General features: G+C 46.7%; 1 protein-coding gene across 4 annotated transcripts in view; it reads right to left on the bottom strand.

Moving 5' to 3' along the window:
* Arhgef3 (Rho guanine nucleotide exchange factor 3) overlaps positions 1–17,314 on the bottom strand; it is a 289,379-nt gene that overhangs the window by 230,227 nt on the left and 41,838 nt on the right. The window lies entirely within an intron of this gene.

Raw genomic sequence — 17,314 nt, 5'->3', positions numbered from 1 at the left:
ACCACAACAACACTAAGTGAATATAAATAATATGCTGACTTGTGTGGCCTTCTAGGTTATTTTAGGCATTTAAGGGTTGGAGATGGGTGGTCAACAACCAAGGAAATCACACTTTCTTAATAGCCTGAAAAACCAGTTGTTCCTGCCACCATCCACGACACCATAAGCACTGCTGTCAGAAACACTCCCAACAGCCTGGAGGAAAGTCAGCCGCAGCCGCACCTGTCTCTTGCTTAGTCTAAGCTAGTGTGGAGAGTGAAGACTCACTCCTCCATCGGCCAGATAAAAGCAGGTACCAGCATGGTGATCAGCCGAGCCTCCTCTGTTTAAAAGTGCCTGGTTGTCCAACAGGGGACACTTGTCTGTAACACACAATGTTATTTTCAAATGCGGCAGCCTGCCCCACCCCTCTTGGCTTAGCTTCTTCCTAGCTGGCCAGGGATGAGTGAGTTCTGGGAACTTCACTGTTTATGAGTCACCCTTGTGGGCCGGACAACTGCTCACGGACGACAGTAGGTTTCCTTCAGAAAATTGGCATTGATATCTGGGGTCCATGATACAGCTTGGAAAAATCAAGCTCTCATTTTTACAAGCAGGCTGGGCAAAGAAGAAAGACCTGGAGTATGAAACGCCACCCCTTCAACCTTGCTAACAAGAAGCACTCATTTCTGAGCCTTTGAGTCATGCAGATGGGCTGGACCACTGGGCTGGACCACCATTAAGCAGAGACAAAGTCATCATCGTATCACCCCAGCAACTATCCTGCAATCCTACAACATGAGCCTGGCTGCCTGAACTTTCTTGGCCCAAGGTCAAAGCTGAACTGTCTTTGCCTCAAAGGTATTTTCCTAACTCTGCTAAGAGCTCCAGAATATTTGAAGCCATAAAGGCTTGCTATGTGGAAAACCACACCAACTGCTCTTTGCTAAGACAGAACAAACTTGCTCAAAACTGCCTCTCTGTTTCTCAGTTTGGTGGATGCTGTGCTGGCTGGTTTTGTTTGTCAGCTTAATGAGAGCTAGCATCATCAGATGGGAGGAGCCTTAGTTGAGAAAATGCCTCCATGAGGTCCAGCTGTAAAGGCATTTTCTCAATTAGTAATCAATGTGGGAAAAAAATTAAAAAAAAAAAGCCATGCTTAAAGTCTTTGGGGATCCATCCATTTACAGATGCTTCAAGCTCCACATTGGGCTGGGTGACCACAACACTTGCATTGAAATGCCTCTCAAAGCTCTATCTAAAGCCCAACAGAAGCATCCTGGGTAGAAAGGGAAGAGAAAGACCTGCACTGGGGACCCAATCATCCACCATGAAATCCAGCTCTGGAACCTGCGACAGGCCGTTTTTCTGAGTCTCACTCTCCATACCCACAAAGCTCCAGGGTGTAGGCACGGCGTCTCCCCTGTCTTTTGTAAGCTAGCAGCTTTTTCCATTTTAGCTCAGAAATGCTTAAAAGAAACTTTTTCAGTGAGTAGCCAACCTTTCAAAGCCAGGGCAACTAGCCTGAGAGTCTGAGGAAAAACTCTTGAATTCTGGATTCTCTTGGGAAACCTGCAGCTTTGGCCACAGTGGCTGGCATTCCCAGCAGGAGGCCTGAACAGGATGGGAAATACTAGGAACGGAAATGCCTGTCCAGGCAGTTGCTATCCTTGTTCTCGGTTGTCGAGGAACACTTCAGAGGGAGATTCCTGTCCCTAAGTCTGGATATGCTTCCCCCAAAGATAGCATATGTTTTCCAATTTTCACTTAGCCGGAACACTCAAGAACAAACTCCGAGGTGAAAGAATTCATAAGGACAGTATTTAAAAAAACAAAATCCACAAAGTGGAGATCTACTGTGCCTGAGCCTGCACCCCAAGGACTAGACCTTTGGCCTCTGTGGGCTGACTAATTGATCCCCACCCCTCATCCCAGGCCCTCAGCCCTTCCGCCAAGAACATACGTTTGGGAATCTGCACAGTGCAGCACGGGGCAGGCATCCTGAGATCAAGCATCTGTGTTTCGTCAGCCTGCTGGACAGGCTGCGTACAGGGACAGCCGGGTAATCAAATCGCTGGAGTACAAACAGAATGGAAAGCAACAGACAAGAAAGCCACAAACACAGCACACATGACACAAACACACACAGCATGACAGAACCTGGAGCAGGAGAATGGGACCCTTAAAAGATCGATAAGAGCCAAGAGGAGCCGGGCGTGGTGGTGCACGCCTTTAATCCCAGCACTCGGGAGGCAGAGTGGATTTCTGAGTTCAAGGCCATCCTAGTCTACAGAGTGAGTTCCAGGACAGCTAGGGCTACTCAGAGAAATCCTGTCTCCAAAAAAAAAAAAAAAAAAAAAAGCCAAGAGACCAGGAAGAATCTTCCTTCTCAACCCAGCTGATCTCACCAGTGACAACGCTGAGTCTCTCTCTGCTCTAAGCACCATTATTCCCAGTATCTTCTTTCAGAGATGATGAAACTGAGGCACAGCATGGCCCTGAACCTGAGAACGGCTACACAGCAGCAAGTGACAGAGCCCACACGGATGCTTCCTGTGTGAAGACTTCTACCATCACATTCTCTACCACCTCACTTCAATGTATGGGTGTCTCCACTGGCTGGGATATGCAAACCACCATCCACAACTCCCTACAGTGCTGCCAACCACTGTAGGGTTTATCTGCGTGTGTGCCTTGCCATTGGTCGATGCACGCTAGCATCTACATATATAGGTTGCTGTGTAGGGCCACATACCCAAACCCATACATGCTACTCTACGTGCATGGATTTCAAAGATTAATGTTGAACATTTACAACCCCTGCCTTACCTGTTGGTTTTAGCTTTCCACAGTCAAGTGTCTGTATCCCAAGAGCTCTGACTCCAAAGAACCACAGTCATCAAGAACAAAGGTCTCCAGGGTATGTGCCAAGATCTCCATAGCAGAGAGAGCTCTCTTGAACAACAGACAGGAGCTGTTTATAGAACACGCTTTACCCCAGTGGAGACATTTGGGTTCCTGCTCATTAGTTTGATTGCTCTTTATTGTTTTGTTTTCTGAGACAGGGTTTCTCTGTATAGCCCTCAATGTGTGAGAACTCAATCTGTAGACCAGGCTAGCCCCAAACTCAGAGATTCACCTGCATCTACCTCCCAAGTGCTGGGATTAAAAGTGTGGGCCAGGGGCTGGTGAGATGGCTCAGTGGGTAAGAGCACCCGACTGCTCTTCCAAAGGTCCAGAGTTCAAATCCCAGCAACCACATGGTGGCTCACAACCATCCGTAATGAGATCTGGCGCCCTCTTCTCGAGTGTCTGAAGACAGCTACAGTGTACTTACATATAATAAAATAAATAAATCTTAAAAGAAAAAAAAAGTGTGGGCCACTACTGCCTGGAGTTGATTAATCTTTTGCTTGCTTGATTGCTTGCTTGATTCATTGATTGATTGATTTTTTTGAGATAAGGTCTCATTCTATCCCTGGCTAACCTAGGACTTACTCTCTAGCTCAGGCTGGCTTCAGACTCACTGTGATTCTCCTAAATCGCCCTCCCATGCATGAGCTACGATGCCAGGCTTATCAGCTCACTACTAAAACAGAGACAAAAGGGTGCTAAAAGGGAGCACGGGGTATCCCAGGAAGGAGGCCAACAGAAATCATAAAGCAGGATTGAGGGAGGGGTCGGTGAAGTGGACCCCCACTCCCTGCCTGGCTGTGAAAACAGTGTACAGGTGTCATGAGGACCACGTGAAAACAGGAAACTCAAAGGAGTAGACTGTCAGTATGATGCCCTACTAACAGGGAGCAGGAGTGATGTGCCAGTAAACAAACAATGGGCCAGTAAACAAACAAATGTAGCATAGCTGTTGAGAACAATATATTTTCAGACACTGAGACCCAGTCATGCCAGCAGGAGCCCCAGTGAACAATATGGTTCACATTCTACAACATCCATCTCACTGTTGTCTGTCCTAGGGATGAATGACTTCCCATTTCAAGTACACTGGTTCTGAGCATCCAAGTTTCATGACCTGAATTCACCTCCTTGTGGCAAATACAGCTATGCCCTGGCTCAGTGATGGGAATACATTTTGAGAAAAGCATCGAGAGGATTTTATGACTAGGCGGCGTACACTTTCTTAGTTACTTTCTATTGCTGTGACAAAACCACCATGACCAAGGCAACTTATAAAAGGAAGAAGCATTTGATTTGGGGCTCAAGGCTGCAAGTGTTAGAGCTCATGACCGTCGGAGGCAGGGAGCATGGAAGCATCTGCAGGCTGGAGCAGCAGCTGACAGCTGACATCTTGATCCATAAGCATGAGGCAGAGAGGAGCAAACTGGGAATGGCATGAGTTTTTAAAACCTCAAAGTAACCAAAAAAAAAAAAAATCTAAAAGCCGGGCGGTGGTGGCGCACGCCTTTAATCCCAGCACTTGGGAGGCAGAGGCAGGTGGATTTCTGAGTTCGAGGCCAGCCTGGTCTACAAAGTGAGTTCCAGGACAGCCAGGGCTATACAGAGAAACCCTGTCTCGAAAAACCAAAAAAAAAAAACCAAAAAAAAAAAAACCTCAAAGTAAAAACCACCCCACAGTGACACACCCCTCCAACAAGGCCACACCCCCTAATCCTTCCCAAATAGTTCCACCAACTGGGGACCAAGCATTCAAACCTATGAGCCATGAGGGCCATTCTCATGGAAGCTACCACATTACTTATGTAAACTCAGATGGGCACTCAGACACAGGCCATATAATCTTTTGGGACTGCCATCATGGGCATGATGTGTCGTTGACTGAAGTGTCTTTATGTGTTCCATGACTGCATAGGCCTCTTCTTTTTCCCTACCCCACCTAGGATACATGAGGCCATACACAAGCTGCAGTAAGGTGCTGATGGCATATTGTGGGTAGATGCCAGGAATCCTGCTAAACAAAGCATAGAGCATGCCTACAACAAAGATTCTTCTACCCAGAGTATACATGTTCTCCAGGTTGGGAAGTCCTGACCCAAACCACTGGGTGTTGAATATGTATTTGGCATCAGAAAGTGTCCTAATAACCACACGTTGTTAATAACTTCACTTCACAAGGGGATAACTCAAGTGGCTTATCACAGACCACTCTCAACACCTGACCTGTGTTTCTCAATTAGCCTCTGTGCCCTGGAGGTTCATGGGAGCTGGGTTGGGAAAGCGCTTTAACAGTACAGCCCCAACTAAATCACTCTCCCTGGCCCGCACTGAAAGTAAACAGAGGAGCAGTGCACAGAAGCAGCCAGCCTGACTAGCAGCTGGATGGGCCACTGACATCAGTATTCCCCATGAAGGACTGGTGGGGTCAAGTACAGATGACAGCATCTATCAGGCAGGGCATCTGATTCATGTCCTGCCTCTAATCCTAGGACCATTACCTTGAGGATGACAGCTCAACCAAGGTGGCAATAGTAATGATGAAGATAACCACTGACAGCAGGTCACGTACTGCACTTTCCCCGAAGATGATCTCATTCAACCCTCTTCACCACCACATTCGCTTCACTCATCTCCAGTTTGCAAGTGAACCAAAGTGACTTGTCTGAGGCCTGATGAGGTAGGAGACCTCTGAGTAAGTCTGCAGGTTCCAGGCTAGAGAGCTGCCTCAGCAGTTTAGAGCGTTGTTGCTCTTTCTGAAGACCTGAGATCAATTCCTAGCCCACACGTGGCAGCTCACAACTCTCTGTAACTCCAGTTCCAGAAGATCTAAAGCCCTCTTTTAACTTCTGTGGGCACCAGGCACATAAGCAATGCAGACAGACATACATGCAAGGCAAAACACCCAAACACATAAAATAATAATAAGCCTTTAAAACAAAAAGTCTTCATGTTCCACCATGAAGTCCACAGACATGCCACTGGAGACATGTCTTGTCTGCACCATTAAAAGCCACACAAGGAAAAGAGGGACTCGCATGCTCACATACTATCCTTCTGCCAATGGACACCTTCAATGACATTGTCAACTCTAATTTATGTACTTCACTATGCAGAGTCTCGGGCATCCTAACCAAACAATACTGCCAGATGGATGGCTGAAAACTGCCTTCTAGACCGTAATGGTACTTACAAGCCCAACAAAAAGAAGGAACAATCACCAACATAAGCCCTCCCAGGCTCTCAGCGCTATCTCGAGGGACCCCTGGACATCAGCTGATAAGTGTTGACTCATTGCCAAATCAAATGCCCATCCACGCCCGAGAGAGGTGGGCAGCGTCCTCCACTGCTGCTATTCTTCCCCAGTCTGTTCTTATCTACCCTTTCCCTGGCCTGGGAGAGCAGGCTGTCTTGGTGTGGTGCAGCTGGAGGGTCGGATAAGCAGGTGTTGAGTTTGAAAATGACCTTGCCCATCAGCTGGGGAGAGCCAAGCAGACAAGGAAGTCACTGTATCACTGTGTGCCTGGCATCCCAGCCCCAGAAAGGAGGCACAGTGAAGCCTGGGAGAGGGATGTGGGAAGTGTGCATGCAAGTGAGTGAGCACACACACACACACACACACACACACAGAGAGAGAGAGAGAGAGAGAGAGAGAGAGAGAGAGAGAGAGGAAATCACCAACTAAAGAAAACCCACATCATGTCACCCAGGAAAGTAAAACCGTTACTGAAGACCAAAATAAAAGACCCAACAGTGCCCGCCAGTAAGGACGTGCTGAAGCAGTTCCCCAAGCACAGAGGTACACAAAGATCAACAGAGACCGATCCTTGGAAAAACCAGGAGGAGAGTCTATGTGGGGGCTGGCAAACTTCATTAAGAAAGTCCAGCCAGCCAGAGCAGTGTAAATGGCCCTCACTGTACGCGTCCTGGAAGAGGTCCAGTGGCCAGGACATGCTGTGGGAAGAAAGGGAGTCCACTAACCCAGATCTCATTAAATGTGGGTTAACTGGCTCCGTTCCCTACAGCTCAAGGGGCCAAGGGAGGCCTGAATGGAGTACTTTTCAGAATAGAAAACCCGAGCCCGCCAAGCCAGCGCCTTTTATTTTCTCACATCCTTTCGGTTGCTCAGCTGGGTGACCCGACTGCCATGGGCCCGAGAGAAACAGCCCTTCTCTGCTCTCATTATCCTCACCAGGCCATCACCCTCCCAGCATGCTCTGGCCTGACCAAACCTCCTTCCCCATGGTGTGGTCAACAACACCAAGGAATGAAGCATCCATGAACACCAAACATTGTCCCCATTGAACAAAAGGCTGAGTCTTGAATAATGGCCTGTGTACATTTTCCTGCGGGTTGGTCTACCTCTCTTGCCACTGCCACAGGACACTGCCCACTGCTGGAGGAGCAATCATTAGCTTCTTCTCTTTGAGGTTTTTTTTTTTTTTTTTTTTTTTTTTTTTTTTTTTTTTTTTTTTTTTTCGAGACAGGGTTTCCCTGTGTAGCCCTGGCTGTCCTGGAACTCACTTTGTAGACCAGGCTGGCCTCGAACTCAGAAATCTGCCTGCCTCTGCCTCCCGAGTGCTGGGACTAAAGGCGTGCGCCACCACGCCCGGCCCTCTTTGAGTTTTAAAATGTATTATTGTTACTATTATGATTATGCGGGGTGTCTGTGTGTGTGTGTGTGTGTGTGTGTGTGTGTGTTTAGGTTCTCTCCTGGGTTGCAGTGATGGAACTCCAGTCTCCAGGCTTACCTGGCAATCACCTTCACCTCACCTGCCTGCCTCTTCCCCTTTCTTAATGGATGAGATTGAAACAGGTTTGGGGAAAGCCTTGACCATTGAAGTAGAGCACACGTAGCAGTGACAGCTACGAACGTCAAGGCACATCTTCATCCCATATGCCAAAGAGAAGCAGAGGTAGGCGTGCTTCTGGGGGCTGTGCGCCAGCTAAGGCGTCAGGCTATGTACAGGGGCATTTGCTCCCTTCTTCCTCAGAGAACCTCACCAGGCAGGGACTCTTATTAGCCTCACTTTACACTCACAGAAAGTATAGTACAGACAGGCCAAGTGACACAGGCAAGGTCACACACCTGGCTAGTGGTACAACCAAGATCTGAATCAGTGCAGCGAGGCTCCAGAGCCTGTGTTCTTAAAGGCTACACCATCATTACCTTTAAAACAAATTTAGTGTCACGGGGAAACCTATTATTTTGTGCAACTAATAGATGCTTGTGAAGAACTTTAAACTTAGAATTATAAAATTAAAGTTATGCTAAAATGTCTGTCTATGAGGGAGGCCAGGATGTTATCAGCTTACTTTAATATCATGTCTCAACTCCCCCGCCTGAGAAAGGCTATAAGCTGGTGTCCTGGTTTGCTTTTCTGTTGCTGGGAAAAGCGCTAACGCAAGCCGACTTGGAGAGGGAAGGGTTTCTTTGGTTTACAGGTTGCAGTTCATTATTGAGGGCGGTAAGAACTCCCTCAATGGTTCAAGGCAGGAACCATGAAGACATACCACATACTGGCTTGCTTCCCACCTTGTTTCCAGCCACATTTCTTATACAGCCCAGGCCCATTTTGCTAAGCCTTCCTATTAGGAATCAATAAAAATGTTCCCACAGACATGTCCACAGGTCAATCTGATGAAGGTAACCCCCCAGTTGAAGTTCCCTCTTCCCAAGTGTGTCAAGTTGACAACCAAGGTTAGCCATTAAGGTTTTTTTTTTTTTCCATAGCCTTCCATAGCTTGTCAAATACAACCCTGCACCATGAAAGGATGGTTTAGTCAGGGAGTAACTATATGTACGATATGTTCCATAGATTACATTGGCCAGTGAAAGCACGCCTGTTTGGTCTATGTAAATACACAAGCACTCTGTGATGTTCACTCTGGGCCAAGCCCACTAATATAGCACTTCTAGGAATACATCCTATCACCGAGCAATGGCAGCTGCCTATTCTCCACATTTGCCATGCAGTATGTTGGGCATGTGAGTCATACCATCTCATTTAAGCCTTACACTCGCCCTATGGCATCATTACTAATAGTACACCATTTACAGGTGAGGACAAGGTTCACCAAGGTAATGTCCCCGTGCGAGTTCATAAAACAGAACAGGAAGAAGATCGCAAGACGGCCAGATTCTAGTGTGTATATTTTTCTACTCCATGTGCCATCTCTTAAGAGAATTTCAAGATTTTCTAAGAAAAAAAAATGACAGTAGAATAAAATGAGGTTAGGGAACAACTAAGTCTGATGTTTGAGCCGCCACGATTTAGGAGCTGTCAGAGACCATAGTGTGCGACCTGCAGTCAGAGGCCATGTACCTGCTTCAGATTAATGCCTACTGATGGCCTGTAGCAAATGCCTTTTCCCGTTGTCTCTCTCTAGTGCCTCACTTATAAGGAAGGATGGAGGGTGAGGATGCTGTGTCACAGTAGACCATGGCCATACTCAGCATCTGAAGCAAAGATGCCTCTGGACAGCTGTGTCTCCCCACTGATGGCAGCTTCTGTCTTCCTTCCCAGGACAAAGCCTCAGAAGCAGGTCTCCACATGGGCTTAGTGACCACCGGAGTCCAGGTGACCAGAAGAGTCATACGCCTGATCGGCTTTGCTATCATGCATCCCACTTGTAAGCTATTTGACATCTCATCAAAGATACTCTTTAAGTTGGACATGGTGGTACCTGTAATCCCAGCATTTCAGAAGCTGAGCAGAAAAATTGTGATTTCCGGGTCATCCTGGGCTACATATTTCATCGATCATACATACATAATACATACATACATATAACCCTTGAGGCTAGAGAGAAGGCTCAGCAGCTAAAAGTACTCATTGCTCTTATAAAGAACTTTGGTTAGACTCCCGCCCCCTACATGGTGAATCAGTAATACAATCTGTAACTCCCAAGAACTCACAAAGTATATCCATACACATACATCTTTAAAATACAAATTTTATTTATTTATTTATTTATTTATTTATTTATTTATTTATTTGGTTTTTCGAGACAGGGTTTCTCTGTGTAGCCCTGGCTGTCCTGGAACTCACTCTGTAGACCAGGCTGGCCTCGAACTTAGAAATCCGACTGCCTCTGCCTCCCGAGTGCTGGGATTAGAGGCGTACGCCACCACGCCTGGCCTAAAAACTCATTTTTAGAACATGTGTATTTTCAGTTCATTTTGAAAAGGGAACAACTTAGAATCACCATGCTGGATTATGAGTGGGTTTGGGTAGAAGGTTAGGCATGAGAGTGAGGCTGGGGAAGTCTTTCATTTAATCAAACCTGCAGGCGCCAACTCATTCTTTACCCCCAACTTCTGTTTCCATGCGTAACTCAGGAAACAAAAATGCAACATTCCGCCCTGAATCAACCACTGACTTGCCAGGCCCTCAGCCTCCCCATCTCTGAGAAACACACACTCACACAATTACAGGTCACAACTAAATTCTATTCTGTCCAGGAACGGAAGAATGCGTTATTAGGAAATCCGTCAATGTAATTCATCATATTAACTGAATCCGAAGGAAAAACCAATAACAAAACCCAGATGTCTCTCTCTTCTGATGCTTATCATGTTAAGTCCCAGCACCCAGTACTGACTCTTAACTAGCTCAGAACAGAGGGAAGCTTCCTTGAGAGATATGGAGATGCACTGGAAAGCACAAGACTATTACAAGGGAAGAGCTAACACGCCCCAGGAGGGAGCTGCCAGCACAGCCAAACAGAGGAGAAACAAGGCCACCAACTGGAAATGAAGAGGAAGCAAAATTTCATTAAAGATTATATAATTATATGTCTGGAAAAAATTCTTTCCCACAAAAATAATAACATTAAAAACAGATCTGAAAAAAAAACATTAGAACAAATAGGATAATTTGATAATGTTATTTAATGTAAGAAAACAAGTTAGTAATAGCCTTCTTACAGGAAGGCAGGCAGGCAAACCAACCTGAATATGAGAGAGTGATCAGCTAGCAAAATACATTCTTGGCCAGGCATAGTGGCACATGCCTTCAATACCTTAGGAGGCAGAGGTGGGAGAATCTCTGTGAGTTCGAGGCCAGCCTGGTCTACAGAGTGAGTTCCAGGCCAGCCAGGGCTACACAGTGAGACCCTGTCTCCAAAAAACAAATTCTCTAAGTCACTATCTATTAGCTAGTTAGCTAGCTCTGTGTGTGTGTGTGTGTGTGTGTGTGTGTGTGTGTGTTGTATGTGTGTCCATATGCATATGCATATATACACACACATATGTAAAATATTCCTAACTAAGTATGGTAGTCATATCTATAACCCCACTTGGGAAACTGAGGCACAAAGATTCCTATGAGTTTGAGGCCAGCCTGAACTATACAATGAGTTCCAGGCTAGCTTGTGCTACTGAAAAAGACCCTGTCTCAAAAGAAATCATGAATATAAATATAGACAGCAGACAAACAGCGATCTGGAAGGGCCAAGACAGGAGGTTGGTTGAGCGTAGCAGCTCAAAGTGAGTCTGAGGAACATAGTACAGCCCATCTCAAAGTCAAATAGATGTGTGCTCTGCCACACTCCATAGTTTCCCCCATGTGACTCCTGGTGGGACTCAGTGCAGATGCCCTGCACAGTAAATCCATCATCTGAAGCTGCCCACCCCACAGTCAACTAGGGAAGCCAGCCAGTCTTTTCTTTCTAGCACAGAAAAAGACCAGAGTTTTCCAATGATGATGGTCAATAACAGAGCCGACCAACCAATCAACACACAGGACAATTCCACTATCACCTATCAGCCCTGGCCTGCCTGTTGTCCAGCATAAACGTTCAACCCTGCTCCTGCAGGGAAAAGGTAAAGAGCACAGGGCACGGGGCAGCCAGGTCTCCTGGAAGTTAAAATCACACTTACTGTGCACAGGCACAATGTGCTTGTTACAGCAGTATGTGTCTGATGCTGTTTCCACTTTGTACAACATCCCAAGGATGCCTGTCCTCTGTCTAGAATGCTCAAGCGTTCCCCAGATTTCCCTGGAGAGATGAGGCAGCCCTTTGTTTATGGGAAATAAAAGAGAGTAGCTGATGAAAACTTAGCCTGAGGAGCCCCATAAGATGGCTCAGCTGTTAAAGGCATCCCCTGCCAATCCTCTTCATCTGATCATTCCCAGGACCATATGTATGGTGGAAGAGGGAGAGGCCCTAGGTTCCCTCTTTAGCACCAAAATCATTTTCAAACACCCCTAACTCACAGCCCTAACACAACAGAACATTACGGCCCATGAGATTACAGGCACCTGCAGAACAGCCCCTCCCTGGCCTTTAAACCCATCCATATGACAATCACAGAACAAAACCACAAGTGACAGGGAAAGTACAGTAAAACTACGACCATCACATTAAAAACAGAAACAGCTTTTCTGGCAGCAATGACCTCCCTATGAGAACATGGCTCCCATCCCTTTCCAGAAGATTCGAAGAGGAAACACAAGAAGAAATACAAGAAGAAAGTTGCCTGGTGCAGATCCCTATCCTACTTTGTGAATTTGAAATGCTCAGGAGGCTGTACCATCACCATGGTCTTTAGCCGTACACAACGGTAGTCTTGTGTGTTGGTTGCTGTACTGTACTATGTCAACCTACAGCGGAAAAGCAAGGCTGACAGAAAGAGGCTTCTCCAGGAGGAGTGGCACTAAAAGCCTCTGATTCAGGACGAGTGGGAACCATCCCGATAGACACACTTCCAATATTCAAAACAAACCTGTTCCAAACATGAAAAAGAGAAAAAGCTATCATTCCATGCAGTGTACCCATCACCTTAGAGAAAGCCAGCATTTGGTGACTTACACAGACGAGCCTTACCCTCATCATGCCCGGGCACCTCAGCAAGGGAGGGTTTAGCTATCTGTATGTTACCCTGCCACAGCTCAGTGAGCCCAGTGCTTGGATCATGTGGTTGGAAAAGCCAATTTACCTCCAGAGAAACTGTTCCACTCCCGTCTGGCAGGAAATTTCTATCAGATTCCCCAGGAGGTAGATCTACATGACGCACATGGCCTCCACCCTGAGTGGGCAGGTATGCGGACAAGTGCCACTACCTTAGGGCAGTGGCTACTAAGTGTCACCTTTGCCAGATGAGTGTGGGCCAGGCTCAAGAGCCTCAGAGATATTCTTCTCCTACCTCTGCCCGTGTGAAGATAGGCACGACATCACTGAAGCCCTTTCCAGCACTAAGGACGTTCACACTGTCCTTTAAAAAAAATGCATGTTAAGAGAAACAGAAACACAAATGACACTGGGGAGTTCTCTAGTAAGCTCTCTCTGCATCTCTCTGCCTCTTACCCACCTCCTCTTAGACTACAAGCACCATGAAGGCCAAATCCATCGCTATTGTGATCCCAGAAAACCTGACAGAGCTTCATGCCTGGCAGGGATCTGAATTACTAATCAGTGATATCCTTGAAGGTGGAGCAGAGGCTAGGCACTTAGACAGTTCCTTCTTGGCTCTGAGTGTTGGAAGAATGGGTTTATGGATGGATAACAGCCTAGGGCCATGTACTATATCATTCTATACGTCAATCAAGTATGCAGGAGACAAGTTAACCACTTCTTAGCATACCGAACCCACATATCAGCTTGAGGGATGGTGTCTCACCATTGCCTCCTCTCATGGACAGGCAGGGTGTACAAGTTAGTTTTTATTGTCAAAACATAGAGACACCTGGAAAGAGGGAGCCTCGGTTGAGGAATTTCCTAAAGCAGCTGGCCTCTGGCCATTCCTGTGAGATTGTCTTGATCGGTCACTGATGTGGAAGGGTCCAGCTCACTGTGGGTGGCACCATTCCCTAAACAGGTAGAGTTGGGCTATATAAGAAAGCTAGCTGAGTATGAGCGAGTGAATAAGCCATGGTTTCTGCTATGGATCCTGCTTGAGTCCCTTCTCTATCTCCCCTCAGCGATGGACTATGATCTAAAGCATATGCTGAAATAAAGCCCTTTCCTCCCCGAGTTGTGTTTGGTCACTGTGTTTATCACAGCAACAGAGAGGGACTTAGGAAGCTTCAGCAACTGGGTAAGAACCGTCATCATCCCCCGACAGCACCCTGGCAGCAGGCCACCCAGTGAAGGATAACTACCTGGAGCTAAGCATCTGGCTAAAGCTCTCCTAATGGCATTAAACACATACCTCTGCGTCTCAAAATTATAGAACTCCACGCCTGGGACAACCTCAGTAGCTGCAGCCCATTCTGCAGAGAGGGAGGAAAGAGAGGGTCCAAGAAAGACCAGAGGCATGCGTGTGGAGGGCTTCCAAGCTCAGGACATCTCCGTCTAAGACCTAGAATTACCACTGACTTTGGAGCAGGTACTTAAGGATTCCTTTCCCTCTCCTGCAAAATGGAGGTGAATGATGTACACTTCCCTGGTTTGCTAGAGGTCTGGAGCCAATGAATACATAGAGCCTCTCCAGAGGCTCCCACCTCAACAGATAAGGCTCTGTAGAAATTAGTCACTGAAAGACACGGGGAAGAAAGGGGCAAGAGTTTGTTTCTTAACAGCTGGAGAGATGAGTTACTATTGCCGGTTGTCTGTTAAGATGGGGGTCTCTGCATTGTCAAACTCACGGGCTCAACTGATCTCTCTGCCTGGGCTTCTGAAGACTGGGCTACCACGTTCCACAGGACAGCTTCTAAAACACTGTTCCAAATCCTGTCTTTGGCCACAACAAGGTTAGCGGTATTTTTGTGTGGTGGGAAAAAAAAAATACAAGAAAACTGATCTTGAGGTTCAGAAGCCTGGGTCTGAGCCTTAAAACCACAGCCCAGCTTTGCCTTCACCTTGATAGGTCTTGCTTGGTTCCTCATCTATAAAACACACACTCGTCTCCTGCCCTGACCATGTATTTGAACTGAGTAGACCCTGAGTATCAGAAGTGATCTGTCCAACAGCTGACTGGGGGTGGCTGGGGGGTGCATACAACACAAACCTCTATTTAGAAACCCTGCCATGCAATCTGATCTTTTAATAGGCTCTGACAAGGCCTGCATGAAGCACCTACTTAACTGAACTTAAATCAGCACTTAGCCAAAAACATTTGGTGAAAGACTCCATTTTTTCCCCCTCTTTACATTTCTATTACTGTAAAGAGGAAACAATTTTCTAAGGAGCTGCTTGGAAATGCTGGGGAAGGGAAGGTAAGAGGTGAGGTGTCTCACTGAAGGTCATGAAAGAGGGAGTTGCAAACTCTTAGCTGTCACTTTCCAGCTTGTGAAAGTCATCACTGAACCCTGGGGACTTGAGGAAAGTTGAACAGGTTCCACATCGCCCTTTAAGTAGTAAACAGAGAGCTAATAAAAACCAATGAATAAAGACAGCTCAGGGCTAATGATGAGATGGCAGCTGAGAAGCGGAACAGTGAGAAGATAGTGGCCAACAGCTAGCAGGACGAGGAATGGTTACAGGGCTCTGGGGCCCACTCTGAGAACAATCTCAATGTGGGACCAAGCTCTTCCTGGAACCACCTACATATTACTGCTCCTCAGCCAAGTCAGCCCACCAAAGCTGTCCCTAAGCGAAGGGTATCAGATGTAATCTGTCCAACAGCTGATACAGGGGAGTGCCCTGGGCTACACAGCAGGGCTCACTGCAGCACACAAGGCCCTTCCTTCCAGGAGAGGAATGCCTAACAAAGCGAGTGCACAGGAGTGGCTCACTGTCAGTGGGTCCTACAGATTCTGTGTAATGCAGAGCACAACAGTTTGTGTATTTGCTTGGTTTTTGAGACAAACTCGTTCAATGCAGCAGAGACTGGCCTAGAACTCAAAAACTTAGTCCTTCAGACTGCAAGAGCCTGGGGGCTACAGTGGCGGCCCAATGGTTAATAGCACTGTCTGTTCTTGCAAGGGACCCTAACACCCACATGTCAGTCACAATATGTGATGCCCATACCTACATGCAGGAAAACATGCACACATATAAAGATAATATATTTTAATTAACCTGAAATACTGGAGCTTGATCCTAGGGACTCACACACTATATGAGTGTTCTACCTCTGAGCTTTCTTTGTAACCCCAGGTCTCCTTTAATTTTTTATTTTAAGTCAAGGTCTCCGGCTAAGTTGCCTAGACTGGCCTTAAACTCCCAATGTAGACTAGGGAGGCCTTGGCTGTTCAATTGTGTGCCTCAGCCTCCTATATCCTGGTATTATGGGTCAGCACCATCAGGACTGGCCTTAAAGAATACAGTAGACTACCAACTATATAATATTTCTGTTTCATTGCCTCATACAGGTAAGCAAGAGATGATTAAGAGATGTAGAAGGTTATCTGCCTTCTTCACAGACAGCCTGCCTGAATGTAAGAGACCTGAGCATCACTGAATACTGATCTTCATGAGTATCCTAGGGCACCAAGCAGCAACTGTCCCATAATAGTCAAGCCGGAGAGTACTTGATTTTGAAGAAATCACAGATGTATACAACCTCTGAGTAGAAACTGGGCAAGGAAAGGAATGCCCTTCCTTGGGTATTTTCCTTCAGTGCCAAGGCTTGCTGGGTAATGGAGTGTGGACTGATGAGTGAGTGAGTGAATGAATGAACTTAAACTTTCCAGTTCCTCAGCATGACTGAAGTTCTCATTACAAGCCCATTTCACGGGAAGAATTGATAGAAAGGACAAGGATTTTCCTCCTCGGAATTCTCTTTGTACCTGAGGGAACGTCAGAAACTCTCACAACGAAATAATATCTGGTCATAGTCACTGTGTGTATCAGGAAACTTCACTCGCTGGGGTTTTATCGCATAGAAAACTTATGATCTTGGGCCCCTAGCAGATCAGTTGCCATCAAGAAGAGGAAGGAACTGGAGAGGATGGTCATAAGTACTGTGAGAATAGGTGTTTTTGTAATAAAGTCGTTTGGTTAAAAGATGTCCATAGATCTCAGGAGCCAAGCTGCACTATGCGGAGAACCATGTAGCCAGCTGGGAAGGCCCTGTCCTCACAAAGCAGGCTGCTCCCAGGCCAGACTGTGGTCCTGCATCGTGCAAGCTAGAGTCATCTGAGAGTCAACTGAGGAAATAAATGCATCCAGAAGACTGGGCTGTAGGGCAAGCTAAGGAGGGCACTTTTCTTAGTGACTGGAGTGAAAGGGGCCCAGCCGAGTGTGGATGGGGCCACTCATGGGCTCCAGGTTCCTGCCCTGATCTTTTGATGACACAGTGCAGTGGAAGTATAAGCTGAATAAGCCCTTTCCTTCCTCTTTGGTCATGGTGTTCCATCATGCAACAGCAACCTTAAGACAGCGGATGTGTACAATCCTGTTCTCCACTGACCTACAAAACAACAAACAAACAAACAAACCAGGGCCTTTCACTGACCCATGTTCACCAAGTATGCAACTGCCCTGTCATCCCAACTCAACTCTCGATTCTCTGAGAGTGCCGATTTGATCTATCTTT

This window comes from Mus caroli, unplaced genomic scaffold (genome assembly GCF_978045245.1).
Source record: "Mus caroli unplaced genomic scaffold, Mus_caroli_1 scaffold_12, whole genome shotgun sequence".
Classification (NCBI taxonomy): Eukaryota; Metazoa; Chordata; class Mammalia; order Rodentia; family Muridae; genus Mus; species Mus caroli.
The sequence above is the reverse complement of the archived record's forward strand: the minus strand, read 5'-3'. Positions and strand labels throughout refer to the sequence as shown.